This window comes from Bos javanicus, chromosome 1 (assembly GCF_032452875.1).
Source record: "Bos javanicus breed banteng chromosome 1, ARS-OSU_banteng_1.0, whole genome shotgun sequence".
Classification (NCBI taxonomy): Eukaryota; Metazoa; Chordata; class Mammalia; order Artiodactyla; family Bovidae; genus Bos; species Bos javanicus.
The window spans coordinates 126714137-126727603 of NC_083868.1; the positions used below are offsets into that span (position 1 = coordinate 126714137).

The following is a 13467-nucleotide window of genomic DNA, read 5'->3' on the forward strand; positions in this document are numbered from 1 at the left end:
AGCTGAGACCCCATGGACTGCAGCACACCAGGCTTCTCTATTCTTCACCATCTCCTGGAGCTCGCTCAAACTCGGCGTCCATTGAGTGGGTGATTCCATCCAACCATCTCATCCTCTGTCATCTCCTTCTCATGCCTTCAGTCTTTTCCGGCACCAAGGTCTTTTTCAGTGAGTTGGCTCTTCGCATCAGATGGCCAAAGTACTGGAACTTCAGCTTCAGCATTAGTCCTTACAATGAATATTCAGGGTTCATTTCCTTTAGGATTGACAGGTTTGATCTCCTTGCTGTCCAAGGGGCTCTCAAGAGTGTTCTCCAACACCACAGTTCAAAAGCATCATTTCTTTAGCACTCAGCCTTCTTTATGGTCCAACTCTTAAATGTGCTTATAGGCCACTCATATATCTTCTTTGGAGTAATATCCAGTCAGATCCTTTGCTCGTTTTCGAACTGTGTTATATGTTTTATTGTCATTGAGTTTTAGTTCTCTATGTATTTTGGGTTTTAATCCCTATCAAATTTGTGATTTGCAGATCCATCCTCCGCCCCAGCTTCTGTGGGGTGCTCTTTTACTCTGTGCATAGAGTCTTTTGATGCTCAAAGTTTTTTAATGTTCATGATTTGTTTTTTATTTTGTTGTCTATACCTCTGGTGTCATATACAAGAAATCATTGCCACAAATATTTTACAACTTTTGCCCTGTGTTTTAAAAGTTTTACAGTTTTAGGTCTTACATTCCAAATTAATTTTTAAATCATTCAATCTAATTAGAAAATAAGATATTGTTAACTTTATTGTGATTTATTGTATCTGTTGGTTAATTTGGGAGAAGTTAGTTTGTTATGAATGGGAAAGACTAGAGATCACTTCAAGAAAATTAGAAATAGTAAGGGAACATTTCACACAAAAATGAGCACAATAAAGGACAGAAATGATATGTACCTAACAGAAGCAGAAAATATTAAGAAGAGGTGGCAAGAATACACAGAAGAATTATACAAAAAAGATTTTCACAACCCAGATGACCATGATGGTGTGATCACTCATCTAGAGCCAGACATCCTGGAATGTGAACTCAAGTGGGCCTTAGAAAGCATCACTATGAACAAAGCTAGTGGAGATGATGGAATTCCAGCTCAGCTATTCAAATCCTGGAAGATGACGCTGTGAAAGTTCTGCATTCAATATGCCCGCAAATCTGGAAAACTCAGCAGTGGCCACAGGACTGGAAAAGGTCAGTTTTCCAATCCCAAAGAAAGGCAATGCCAAAGAATGCTCAAACTACCGCACAATTGCACTCATCTCACACACTAGTAAAGTAATGCTCAAAATTCTTCAAGCCAGACTTCAGCAGTATGTGAACCGTGAACTTCCAGATGTTCAAGCTGGTTTAGAAAAGGCAGAGGAACCAGAGATCAAATTGCCAACTTCCACTGGATCATGGAAAAAGCAAGAGAGTTCCAGAAAAAATCTGCCTTTGCTTTATTGACTATGCCAAAGCCTTTGACTGTATGGATCACAACAAACTGTGGAAAATTCTGAAAGAGATGGGAGTACCAGACCACCTGACCTACCTCCTGAGAAATCTATGTAGAGGTCAAGAAGCAACAGTTAGAACTGGCCACGGAACAACAGACTGGTTCTAAATCAGGAAAGGAACACGTCAAGGCTGTATATTGTCATTATATTGAATAAGCTTATTAAACTTATATGCAGAGTACATCATACAAAATGCTGGGATGGATGAAGAACAAGCTGGAATCAAGCTTGCCTGGAGAAATTGTCAATATTATCAGATATGCAGATAACACCACCATTAGAGCAGAAAGCAAAGAAGAACTAAAGAGCCTCTTGATGAAAGTGAAAGAGGAGAGTGAAGAAGCCAGCTTAAAACTCAACATTCAGAAGACGAAGATCATGGCATCCGGTCCCATCACTTCATGGCAAATAGATGAGGAAACAATGGAAACAGTGAGAGACTTTATATTTTTTTTGGCTCCAAAATCACTGCAGTTGGTGACTGCAGCCATGAAACTAAAAGACACTTGGGAAAAAAAAAAAGACACTTGCTCCTTGGAAGAAAAGCTATAACCAACCTAGACAGCATTTTAAAAAGCAGAGACACTACTTGACCAACAAAGGCCCGTCTGGTCCAAGCTATTGTTTTTCCAGTCATCATGTATGGATATGAGAGTTGGATTATAGAGAAAGCTGAGCACCAAAGAATTGATGATTTTGAACTCTGGTGTTGGAGAAGATTCTTGAGAGTCCCTTGGACTGCAAGGAGATCCAACCTGTCAATCCTAAAGGAGATCAGTCCTGAATATTCATTGGAAGGACCGATGGTGAAGCCAAGACTCCAATACTTTGTCCACCTGATGCGAAGAACTGACTCATTGGAAAAGACACTGATGCTGGGAAAGATTGAAGGTGGGAAGAGAAAGGGACGACAGGGGATGAGGTGGTTGGATGGTATCACTGACGTGATGGGCATGAGTTTAAGTAGGCTCTGGGAATGTCTGATGGGTAGGGTTCACAAAGAGTTGGACACAACTGAGCAACTGGACTGAATTTGTTATGATTTTGCATTTTTTTATGTAAGAACTTCAATTTAAGTCTGAATTTGGCAATAAGGAGTTCATGATCTGAGCCACAGTCAGCTCCTGGTCTTGTTTTTGCTGACTGTTTAGAGCTTCTCCATCTTTGGCTGCAAAGAATATAATCAATCTGATTTCGGTGTTGACCATCTGGTGATGTCCATGTGTAGTCTTCTCTTGTGTTGTTGGAAGAGGGTGTTTGCTATGACCAGTGCATTCTCTTGGCAAAACTCTATTAGCCTTTGCCGTGCTTCATTCCATATTCCAAGGCCAAATTTGCCTGTTACTCCAGGTGTTCCTTGACTTCCTACTTTTGCATTCCAGTCCCGTATAATGAAAAGGACATCTTTTCTGGGTGTTAGTTCTAAAAGGTCTTGTAGGTCTTCATTCTGTGTGGATCACAATAAATTGGAAAATTCTGAAAGAGATGGGAATACCAGACCACCCGACCTGCTTCTTGAGAAACCTATATGCAGGTCAGGAAGCAACAGTTAGAACTGGACACGGAAAAACAGACTGGTTCCAAATAGGAAAAGGAGTATGTCAAGGCTGTATATTGTCACCCTGCTTATTTAACTTCTATGCAGAGTACATCATGAGAAACACTGGGCTGGAAGAAGCACAAGCTGGAATCAAGATTGCCGGGAGAAATATCAATCACCTCAGATATGCAGATGACACTACCTTTATGGCAGAAAGTGAAGAGGAACTAAAAAGCCTCTTGATGAAAGTGAAGAGTGAAAAAGTTGGCTTAAAGCTCACCATCCAGAAAAGGAAGATCATGGCATCTAGTCCCATCACTTCATGGGAAATAGATGTGGAAACAGTGTCAGACTTTACTTTTTGGGGCTCCTAAATCACTGCAGATGGCGATTGCAGCCATGAAATTAAAAGACGCTTACTCCTTAGAAGGAAAGTTATGACCAACCTAGATAGCATATTCAAAAGCAGAGATATTACTTTGCCAACAAAGGTCCGTTTAGTGAAGGCTATGGTTTTTCCAGTAGTCGTGATGGATGTGAGAGTTGGACTGTGAAGAAAGCTGAGCACCGAAGAACTGATGCTTTTGAACTGTGGTGTTGGAGAAGACTCTTGAGAGTCCCTTGGACTGAAAGGAGATTCAACCAGTCCATTCTAAAGGAGATTAGTCCTGGGTGTTCTTTGGAAGGACTGATGCTTGAAACTGAAACTCCAATACTTTGGCCACCTCATGCAAAGAGTTGACTCATTGGAAAAGACTCTGATTCTGGGAGGGATTCAGAGCAGGAGGAGAAGGGACGACAGGGGATGAGATGGCTGGATGGCATCACCAACTCGATGGACAGGAGTTTGGGTGAACTCTAGGAGTTGGTGATGAACAGGGAGGTCTGGCATGCTGCAATTCATGGGGTCGCAAAGAGTCGGACACGACTGAGCGACTGAACTCAACTGATGTAAGAACTTGGCATTTTTTTCCTTTTTTAAAATCCCTATATTTTCCTTGTTGAGTCCCCCCCCCCTTTTTTTACTTGCTACTGTAAATGCAGAAATTTTCACCATTAATTCTTCTAACTAGTTGTTATCAGAAGGCATATATTTTATGCATAAGAAAGCTGTTAATTTCTGAGCATGAATTTTACCATCTGCCGTATCACTTGTTTGAAAGAGCTTTTCAGTTGATTCTCTTGGGGCTTCTCTGTAAACAGTCAGATCATCTGTAACTAATGATAACTTTATCTCTTCAGTCACTGTATATACATCTTTTATTCTTCTGTGTGATTGTATTGGCTGATATCTACAGTACAGTATTAAATAATAGGGGTGAGTGGTAATAATAAACATTCTTCCTTCTTATTCTTTAAACAGACTGTTTCTTTAATGATACCTGATGAAAAATATATCCATAAGTGCTGAAAGGGCATGTGATAAAATTCTATATGCATTCTCATAAAATATAATCTTCTCAAGTATTATCATTTCTCTACTATTCAGTGTTGATAATGAGAGTTTAACAAAGCTGTATAATGAATGCATCTTAAATCTTATCATATCCTTTAAAAGTATAGTTTACTATTTGCTTTAAAGGCATTAATAGTTAAAATTGATAATAATTATTAATAATAATTAAAATGTGTTCTTATTGACAGAACTTATTTGTAAGAGTATTTCCCAGTTGCTCTTTAGATGGGAAACCTTTTGACCACTTAAGTTTTTTCTGTGGTAACTTGTCAGCTTAGATTTTCTGTCTCTTCTGGAGATAGTTTTTGGTAACTCATTTTGTCCAGGTCCTCAGTTTATCTGCTCCCAGGCTAACAAGGCGCTCTTATGTTTTTTTCAATTTCCTCTGACTTGATGTTAATTTTCCCTGTTTATCTTTTCCTATGCCATGTATTTGTGTAAATACTGTGTATTTGATTATTGTTTTAAAAGACGCAAGTGTTAGATTATTACTCTTTCTTTTCTTTTTTTTTTACTTAAATGTTTGCTTTACCCGAGTTTTTTTCTTTTTCTTTTTTTTTTGGTTTTCACATATTTATTGGGGGCCATCGGGGAGGGGGCTGTACCTGAGGTATTTAAATAGTATGTGGAATAATATAATGAACCCCCTTTATATCCTGCAATTCTGCTTATACAGTCTGACATGTAGCTGAAACCTTCATTCCTAAGCTTAAATGCTTTCCATCTTCTGCACAGAGAAGAGAAATTTGGTGTTGTGTGTGTTAATTTCTGTGTGCATCTTACATTTGTATTCTTTTAAGCACTATGCATTTTTCTGCATGGAAAATTAGAGATACCAAGGGAACATTTCATGCAAAGATGCGCTCAATAAATGATAGGGATCTAATAGAAGCAGAAGATATTAAGAAGAGGTGGCAAGAATACACAGAAGAACTGTACAAAAAAGATCTTCACAACCCAGAAAATCACAATCATGTGATCACTCACCTAGAGCCAGACGTCCTGGAATGTGAAGTCAAGTAGGCCTTAAGAAGCATCAATATGAACAAAGCTAGTGGAGGTGATGGAATTCCATTGGGCTCTTTCAAATCCTAAAAGATGATGCTGTGAAACTGCTGCACTCAATATGCCAGCAAATTTGGAAAACTCAGCAGTGGCCACAGGACTGGAAAAGGTCAGTTTTCATTCCAATCCCAAAGAAAGGCAATGCCAAAGAATGCTCAAACTACCGCACAACTGCACTCATCTCACACGCTAGTAAAGTAATGCTCAAAATTCTCCAAGCCAGACTTCAGCAGTATGTGAACCGTGAACTTCCAGATGTTCAAGCTGGTTTAGAAAAGGCAGAGGAACCAGAGATCAAATTGCCAACATCCGCTGGATCATTGAAAAAGCAGGAGAGTTCCAGAAAACATACACTTCTGCTTTATTGACTATGCCAAAGCCTTTGACTGTGTGGATCACAATAAACTGTGGGAAATTCTGAAAGAGATGGGAATACCAGACCACCTAACCTGCCTCTTGAGAAATCTGTATGCAGGTCAGGAAGCAACAGTTAGAACTGGACATGGAACAACAGACTGGTTCCAAACAGGAAAAGGAGTGCGTCAAGGCTGTATATTGTCACCGTGCTTATTTAATGTATATGCAGAGTACATCATTAGAAATGCTGGGCTGGAGGAAGCATAGGCTGGAATCAAGATTGCCAGGAGAAATATCAATAACGTCAGATATGCAGATGACACCACCCTTATGTCAAAAAGTGAAGAAGAACTAAAGAGCCTCTTGATGGTGGTGAAAGAGGAGAGTGAAAAACTTGACTTAAAGCTCAACATTAGGAAAACTAAAATCATGTCATCTGGTCCCATCACTTCATGGCAAAAAGATGGGGAAACAGTGTCAGACTTTATTTTTCTGGGCTCCAAAGTCACTCCAGATGGTGATTGCAGCCATGAAATTAAAAGATGCTTACTCTTTGGAAAGAAAGCTATGCCCAACCTAGACAGCATACTGAAAAGCAGAGACATTACTTTGTTAACAAAGGTCCGTCTAGTCAAGGCTATGGTTTTTCCAGTGGTCATGTCTGGATGTGAAAGTTGGACTATAAAGAAGGCTGAGAGCTGAAGAATTGATGCTTTTGAACTGTGGTGTTGGAGAAGACTCTTGAATGTCCCTTGGACTGCAAGGAGATCCAACCAGTCCATCCTAAAGGAAACCAGTCCTGAGTATTCACTGGAATGGAGAAGGCAATAGCAACACACTCCAGTACTCTTGCCTGGAAAATCCCATGGATGGAGGAGCCTGGTAGGCTGCAGTCCACGGATCAGAAAGAGTCAGACATGACTGAGCAACTTCACTTTCACTTTTCACTTTCCTACATTGGAGAAGGAAATGGCAACCCACTCCAGTGTTCTTGCCTTGAGAGTCCCGGGGATGGGGAAGCCTGATGGGCTGCCATCTATGGGGTCGCACAGGGTCGGACATGACTGAAGTGACTTAGCAGCATTCATTGGAAGGACTGATGCTGAAGCTGAATCTCCAAAGCTTTGGCCACCGGATGCGAAGAGCTGACTCATTTGAAAAGACCGTAATGCTGGGAAAGATTGAGGGCAGGAGGAAAGGGGACGACAGAGGATGAGATGGTTGGATGGCATCACCGACTCAATGGACATGAGTTTGGGTGAACTCCGGGAGTTGATTATGGACAGGGAGGCCTAGCGTACTGTGGTTCATGGGGTCGCAAAGAGTTGCACACGACTGAGCAACTGGACTAACTAACTTATGTAAATATAAGCCTATTGCATATATACTTTTTAACCTGTTGCTGCATTTGCAAGGTTTATCCTCATTGTGGCCTGTAATGGATTTTTATTGCCATATGTTGTTGTGGATGTTACAGTACTCTCTGATAGACCTTCTCTTCCCCACCGAGCTACATGTTTTCCACTTACACAGGCTGGTTGCTTACAGCTGCATTCCTTTCTGGGAATTGCCATTGGCCAAGGTTACACTCTGTCTAAGAGGCATCCTCTGAGAGCTAACTGAGTGAGGCAGGGATATAGTTTCCAAGCAAACTCGCCTCCGTTAGGGACAACTCTGGACAACTCCTTTAGGGACAACTGTGGACAACTCCTTTAGGGACAATCTGGGCTCTGGAGCTCCATGAGCATTACCTGAGGCTCTCCTTGCACCCTCGTTGGGCCAGTTTCTCCCCATTCTCACCTCAGCTTCCTTCACTTACTTCCAGGTGTTTCTCCTAAGAGCTCTTCCCAGGAAACTTCCTGCATGCTGGTCATTGGGCCTCCTCTCTTGTTTTCAAAGGAATGAGTTTAAGACAGGTTGGTATTTTCTTTCAGATGGATAGCGAATTGTGTAAGTAGCCCTTCATTAAGTTAACTGTGTAGAGTGTACATGCAGTATATTCTGTGCCTCGTAATGCTGTGTGCTGTTTGTCAGGGCTTTGTGTATTATGTTGTATTTACTGTCTTTCTCTATTTATATGTTATCTTTGTTTTTTAAGCACTTGTTTTGATACCTGGGAACATTTGTATCTTTGTTTATTTATTTAAAAAATTAATTTTTTTAATTGAACAATAATTGCTTTACAGAATTTTGTTTTCTGTCAAACCTAAACATGAATCAGCTGTAGATATATATATATATATATCCCCTCCCTTTTAAACCTCCGTCCCCATCCCACCCCTCTAGGTTGATACAGAGCCCTTGTTAGAGTTTCCTGAGCCATACAGCAAATTCCTGTTGGCTATCTATTTTACATATGGTAATATAAGTTTCCATGTTACTCTTTCTGTACATCTCACCCTCTCCTCACCTCTCCCCATGTCCATAAGTCTATTCTCTTTGTTTCTCCATTGCTGCCCTGTAAATAAATTTTTCAGTATCATTTTTCTAGATTCTGTATATATGCGTTAGAATATAATATTTCTTTTTCTGACTAACTTCACTCAGTATAATAGGTTCTAGGTTCATCCATCTCATTAGAACGGACTCAAATGCTTTCCTTTTTATGGCAGTTCAGTTCAGTTCAGATCAGTTACTCAGTCGTGTCTGACTCTTTGGGACCCCATGGACTGCAGCATGCCAGGCTTCCCTGTCCATCACCAACTCCTGGAGCTTTCTCAAACTCATGTCCATTCAGTCGGTGATGCCATCCAGCCATCTCATCCTCTGTCGTCCCATCTTCTCTCGCCTTCAATCTTTCCCAGCATCAGGGTATTTTCCAGTAAGTCAGTTCTTCGCATCAGGTGGCCAAAATATTGAAGTTTCAGCTTCAGTCTCAGTCCTTCCAGTGAATATTCAGGACTGATTGCCTTTAGGATGTACTGGTTGGATCTCCTTGCAGTCCAAGGGACTCTCAAGAGTCTTCTCCAACACCACAGTTCAAAAGCATCAATTCTTTGGTGCTCAGCTTTCTTTATAGTCCAACTCTCACATTCATACATGACTACTGGAAAAACTAGCTTTGACTAGACAGACCTTTGTTGGCAAAGTTATGTCTGTGCTTTTTAATATGCTGTCTGGGTTGGTCATAACTTGTCTTTCAAGAAGCAAACATCTTTTAATTTCATGGCTCAGTAATATTCCATTGTGCATATGTACCAAAGTTCTTTATCCATTCATCTGTCAACGGACATTTAGTTTACTTCCATGTTCTAGCTATTATAAATAGTGCTGTAGTGAACAGTGGGATGCCTGTGTCTTTTTCAATTTTGATTTCCTCAGGTATATGCCTAGGAGTGGGATTGCTAGGTAAGGAGCAGCGGCTGCGCTTTGCTGGAGCAGCCGTGAAGAGATACCCCACCTCCAAGGTAAGAGAAACCCAAATAAGATGGTAGATGTTGCAAGAGGGCATCAGAGGGCAGACACACTGAAACCATAATCACAGAAAACTAGTCAATCTAATCATACTAGGACCACAGCCTTGTCTAACTCAGTGAAACAAAGCCATGCCCGTGGGGCCACCAAAGACGGGTGGGTCATGGTGGAGAGGGCTGACAGAATGTGGTCCAAGGAAGAAGGGAATGGCAAACCCCTTCAGTATTCTTGCCTTGAGAACCCCATAAACAGTATGAAAAGGCAAAATGATAGGATACTGAAAGAGGAACTCCCCAGGTCAGTAGGGGCCCAGTATGCTCCTGGAGATCAGTGGAGAAATAACTCGAGAATGAATGAAGGAATGGAGCCAAAGCAAAAACAATACCCATTTGTGGATGTGACTGGTGATAGAAGCAAGGCCCGATGCTGTAAAGAACAATATTGCATAGGAACCTGGAATGTCAGGTCCATGAATCAAGGCAAATTAGAAGTGGTCAAACAGGAGATGGCAAGAGTGAACGTCGACATTCTAGGAATCAGCAAACTAAAATGGACTGAAATGGGTGAATTTAACTCAGATGACCATTATTTCTACTACTGCGGGCAGGAATCCCTTAGAAGAAATGGAGTAGCCATCAGTAGTCAACAAAAGAGTCTGAAATGCAGTACTTGGATGCAATCTCAAAAACGACAGAAGGATCTCTCTTCGTTTCTCAGGCAAACCATTCAATATCACAGTAATCCAAGTCTATGCCCCAACCAGTAATGCTGAAGAAGCTGAAGTGGAACGGTTCTATGAAGACCTCCAAGACCTTTTAGAACTAACACCCAAAAAAGATGTCCTTTTCATTGTAGGGGACTGGAATGCAAAAGTAGGAAGTCAAGAAACACCTGGAGTAACAGGCAAATTTGGCCCTGGGATACGGAATGAAGCAGGGCAAAGACTAATAGCGTTTTGACAAGAAAATGCACTGGTCATAGCAAACACCCTCTTCCAACAACACAAGAGAACACTCTACACATGGACATCACCAGATGGTCAACACTGAAATCAGATTGATTATATTCTTTGCAGCCAAAGATGGAGAAGCTCTATATAGTCAACAAAAACAAGACCAGGAGCTGACTGTGGCTCAGATCATGAACTCCTTATTGCCAAATTCAGACTTAAATTGAAGAAAGTAGGGAAAACCACTAAACCATTCAGGTATGACCTAAATCAAATCCCTTATGATTATACAGTGGAAGTGAGAAATAGATATAAGGGACTAGATCTGATAGAGTGCCTGATGAACTATGGTCGGAGGTTCGTGACATTGTACAGGAGACAGGGATCAAGACCATCCTCATGGAAAAGAAATGCAAAAAAGCAAAGTGGCTGTCTGAGGAGGCCTTACAAATAGCTGTGAAAAGAAGAGAAGTGAAAAGCAAAGGAGAGAAAAGGAAAGATATAAGCATCTGAATGCAGAGTTCCAAAGAACAGCAAGAAGAGATAAGAAAGCCTTCCTCAGCTATCAATGCAAAGAAATAGAGGAAAACAACAGAATGGAAAGACTAGAGATCTCTTCAAGAAAATTAGAGATACCAAGAGAACAATTCATGCGAAGATGGGCTCAATAAAGGACAGAAATGGTATGGACCTAACAGAAGCAGAAGATATTAAGAAGAGGTGGCAGGAATACACAGAAGAACTATACAAAAAAGATCTTTATGACCAAGATAATCACGATGGTGTGATCACTGACCTAGAGCCAGACATCCTGTAATGTGAAGTCAAGTGGGCCTTAGAAAGCATCACTATGAACAAAGCTCGTGGAGGTGATGGAATTCCAGTTGGGCTCTTTGAAATCCTGAAAGATGATGCTGTGAAAGTGCTGCACTCAGTATGCCAGCAAATTTGGAAAACTCAGCAGTGGCCACAGGACTGGAAAAGGTCAGTTTTCATTCCAATCCCAAAGAAAGGCAATGCCAAAGAATGCTCAAACTACCACACAATTGCACTCCTCTCACACGCTAGTAAAGTAATGCTCAAAATTCTCCAAGCCAGGCTTCAGCAGTATGTGAACCATGGACTTCCAGATGTTCAAGCTGGTTTTAGAAAAGGCAGAGGAACCAGAGATCAAATTGCCAGTATCCGCTGGATCATCAGAAAAGCAAGGGAGTTCCAGAAAAACATGTATGTCTGCTTTATTGACTATGCCAAAGCCTTTGACTGTGTGGATCACAATAAACTGTGGGAAATTCTGAAAGAGATGGGAATACCAGACCACCTGATCTGCCTCTTGAGAAACCTATATGCAGGTCAATTAGAACTGGACATGGAACAACAGACTGGTTGCAAATAGGAAAAGGAGTGCGTCAAGGCAGTATATTGTCACCCTGCTTATTTAACTTCTATGCAGGGTACATCATGAGAAACGCTGGGCTGGAAGAAGCACAAGCTGGAATCAAGATTGCTGGGTGAAATATCAATAACTTCAGATATGCAGATGACACCACCCTTATGGCAGAAAATGAAGAGGAACTAAAAAGCCTCTTGATGAAAGTGAAAGTGGAGAATGAAAAAGTTAGCTTAAAGCTCAACATTCAGAAAATGAAGATCATGTCATCCTGTCCCATCACTTTATGGGAAATAGATGTGGAAACAGTGGAAACAGTGTCAGACTTTATTTTTGGGGGCTCCAAAATCACTGCAGATGGTGACTGCAGCCATGAAATTAAAAGACGCTTACTCCTTGGAAGGAAAATTATGACCAACCTAGATAGCATATTCAAAAGCAGAGACATTATTTTGCCAACTAAGGTCCGTCTAGTCAAGGCTATGGTTTTTCCTGTGGTCATGTATGGATGTGAGAGTTGGGCTGTGAAGAAGGCTGAGTGCCAAAGAATTGATGCTTTTGAACTGTGGTGTTGGAGAAGACTCTTGAGAGTCCCTTGGACTGCAAGGAGATCAGCCCTGGGATTTCTTTGGAAGGAATGATGCTAAAGCTAAAACTCCAGTACTTTGGCCACCTCATGTGAAGAGTTGACTCATTGGAAAAGACTCTGATGCTGGGAGGGATTGGGGGCAGGCGGAGAAGGGGACGACAGAGGAAGAGATGGCTGGATGGCATCACTGGCTGGGTGGCATCACTGACTCGATGGATATGAGTCTAAGTGAACTCCGAGAGTTGATGATGGACAGAGAGGCCTGGCGTGCTGCGATTCATGGGGTTGCAAAGAGTCGGACACGACTGAGTGAGTGAACTGAACTGAACTCAACTGATGGTGGTTTTCTTCCTAGTTTTTTAAGGAATCTCTATACCATGTTCCATAGTGGCTCTATCAATTTACATCCCCTCCGACAGGGCAAGAGGGTTCCCTTTTCTCCACACCCTCTCCAGCATTTATTATTTGTAGACTTTTTGATGATGGCCATTCTGACCGGTGTGAAGTGATAACTCATTGTAGTTTTGATTTGCATTTCTGTAATAACGAGCTATGTTCAGCAAGCATCTTTTCATGTGTTTGTTAGCCATCTGTATGTCTTCTTTGGAGAAATGTCTGTTTAGTTCTTTTTCCCACTTTTTGATTGGGTTGTTTGTTTTTCTGGTATTGAGTTGTATGAGCTGCTTGTATATTTTGGAAGTTAATCCTTGGTCAGTTGTTTCGTTTGCTGTCCTTTTCTCCCATTCTGAGGGTTGTCTGTTCACCTTGGTTATAGTTTCCTTTGCTGTGCAAAAGGTTTTAAGTTTAATCAGTTCCCACTTGTTTACTTCTGTTTTTATTTCCTTTACTGTAGAAGGTTCTTACTTTGATTTATGTCATCAAGTGCTCTGCCTATGTTTTCCTCTAAGAATTTAGTAGTTTCTGGTCTTACATTTAGGTGTTTAAGCCATTTTGAGTTTATCTTTGTGTATGGTGTTAGGAAGTGTTCTAATTTGATTCTTTTGCATGTAGCTGTCCAGTTGTCCCAGCACCATTTATTGAAGAGGCTGTCTTTGCCCCATTGTGTATTCTTGCTTCCTTTGTCAAAAATAAGGCACCCATAGGTGCATGGGTTTATTTCTGGGCTTTCTGTCTTGTTCTATTGGTCTATATTTCTGTTTTTATACCAGT

At 41.1% G+C, this 13467-nt stretch overlaps 1 protein-coding gene across 6 annotated transcripts in view; it reads left to right on the forward strand.

Moving 5' to 3' along the window:
* Window positions 1-13467, forward strand: part of TFDP2 (transcription factor Dp-2) — a 207074-nt gene that overhangs the window by 25780 nt on the left and 167827 nt on the right. Inside the window, exon 2 of one of the 6 annotated variants that reach the window (XM_061419702.1) lies at window positions 7781-7871. The exons of the other annotated variants lie outside the window; for them this stretch is intronic. The gene's annotated coding sequence lies outside the window, so the exon portion shown is untranslated. The remainder of the gene's footprint in view (window positions 1-7780; window positions 7872-13467) is intronic. 6 annotated transcript variants of the gene reach the window in all.